The sequence below is a fragment of the Amphimedon queenslandica genome, unplaced genomic scaffold (assembly GCF_000090795.2).
Source record: "Amphimedon queenslandica unplaced genomic scaffold, v1.1 AMPQUscaffold_8190_Cont19864, whole genome shotgun sequence".
Classification (NCBI taxonomy): Eukaryota; Metazoa; Porifera; class Demospongiae; order Haplosclerida; family Niphatidae; genus Amphimedon; species Amphimedon queenslandica.
This window is the reverse complement of record NW_003551531.1, coordinates 1-2,078: the sequence shown is the minus strand read 5'-3', so window position 1 is coordinate 2,078 and position 2,078 is coordinate 1. Positions and strand designations below refer to the sequence as shown.

Sequence of the window (2,078 nt, the reverse complement as noted above, 5' to 3'; positions counted from 1 at the left end):
TTGACTGATTTCAAAAAATAGCCATAATAACAGAAATATATTAGACAAACGGAACTGGGATTGGTTACGGACTGGAAATTAATTCATTGACCTGTTATAAACTTAAATTAATTATTCATAGTTTGGTTTAATAACCCTTTCTGCTCTATACAAAAGCCTTACTACACTGATGTGCTTCTTCTTAAGATAGCATAGGTGGCCAAATATAGGGGTTTTCGGTTCCTTTAAATTTTGCAATAACCGGTTATCATGGTTATCATGGTTATCTGATACTCTGAGGGGTGTTTTGTTCATGGGAGTCATACAGTAACTGGGCATGGAGTCCAGTGGCGGATCTGGGTGCAAGTTAATGGTAGGGCCAGGAAGTGGGTGTGTCCACTTTTCAACCAGTTATTTTATGGTTATGCATCTTTTGGCTATTTTTATGACAATTTCCTTATTTATGCAGTGCTTAGAATGCCCTTGAAGCACTTGTAGGTACTCTGGTGTGGCTTGTGGTTTGCTTTATCTAAACTTGAGGCAGGGAATTGTATACATTGCATCTAATGAATCTCATTACTGACTTCTGATGCCCGGGCCATGGCCCGTCTAGGCCCGGGCCCAGATCCGCCACTGATGGAGTCTATCATGCTAAGTGATGGGTCAGGAGATGGATTAAAAACGGAAGAGTGCGCGTAGCCCATGCAACCTCCATCCACCATAACTCTATGCATCCGCCCACTTATATTTTTTTTTGTCACAATTTACCCTTGATTTCACTTCTTTAGGAACAGTATCTGGTGAAATAGTATTCCTATTCAAGTGAAATTGATGCAACAAGAGGCCTAATGTTTTCTCTCAATAATTCTGTTTGTCACTTTGCAGAGTAATTTATAATGTGAACGATATGGCACTTTTTCCTCTTTTCACTGAGTTTTATCCTCAAAGCTTGTCAAAATAAACAATTTGACCATTTGAAAGAGCTTAGTTTAATTTCCCAATTGAATTGTACTAGTGAGAGTTATCATAATCCACAAAGCACGAGTTTGTAATGAAGTAATTTGTGAATGTCACAATTTACCCTTGATTTTACTTCTTTAGGAACAATATCTGGTGAAATAGTATTCCTATTCAAGTGAAATTGATGCAACAAGAGGCCTAATGTTTTCTCTCAATAATTCTGTTTGTCACTTTGCAGAGTAATTTATAATGTGAATAAAAGCTTAGTTTCATTTCCCAATTGAATTGTACTAGTGAGAGTTAGAATCCACGAAGCAAGAGTTTGTAATGAAGTAATTTGTAAATTATTCAGTATATCCTTAGAAAAGCCCTGTCTTTCAGCTTCCAAATACACTATAAATTACATATGAGAAAGCGCTAGTCTTCACTGGGTTAGATATATTTGCAAGTAGAGACACACCTCTATATTCAATGAATAATTTATGTTTAACTTATTTATGAAGAGCTAGATCTAGTGGGCAAAAAAATTTTGAAATAATTATTTTTATAAAAAAACTTCTTTGAGCTCTTAATAAATTTTAAAATATTTTCATTTTATAGAAGGCATAGTCTAATTACTCTTTAGCTGCTATCTATTTTTTATGCAAAAATTTTTGAATAAGATGGGAATAATAGAATACAATATAGGCTGTGTCTACAGCTCCGGTAACCGGACGTAGTTTGCAATGCTAGAGCTCCGGCAGTCCGTTTTTCTCCGTAAAAGAGCTTGTGCGCATGCGCAATAGTGCAAAATGGAACTTAGTCTTTTTATCAAGAAACACTAAACCCTAACCCCAAAACCCTACGATCCCGGAGGCTAAGATGTACGAGAGGGTGCTCTAAACTAAACACTAAACCCCAATCCCAACCCTACGACCCCGGAGGCTAAGATGTACGAGAGGGTGCTCTAAAAACTAAACACTAAACCCCGGCCCCAATCCCAACCCTACGACCCCGGAGGCTAAGATGTACGAGAGGGTGCTATTTCTTGACCCAAAAAAAGCCAAAAAGAAAAAAATTGCAAAAAAGATATTTTTAAAAAAGAAAAAAAAAATCAAAACTGCAGCATAATTTTACTCAGTAGTCCTGACCGGATTCGA

The 2,078-nt window shown here is 36.9% G+C and overlaps 1 long non-coding RNA gene across 1 annotated transcript; it reads left to right on the top strand.

Annotated features, from left to right (window-relative positions):
• The first annotated feature begins 612 nt into the window (after nt 1–612).
• On the top strand, nt 613–1,286 carry LOC109591435 (uncharacterized). The gene is made up of 2 exons (XR_002189815.1): nt 613–1,035; nt 1,081–1,286. It is a non-coding gene; the product is annotated as an uncharacterized LOC109591435 (long non-coding RNA).
• The last annotated feature ends 792 nt before the right edge of the window (nt 1,287–2,078 follow it).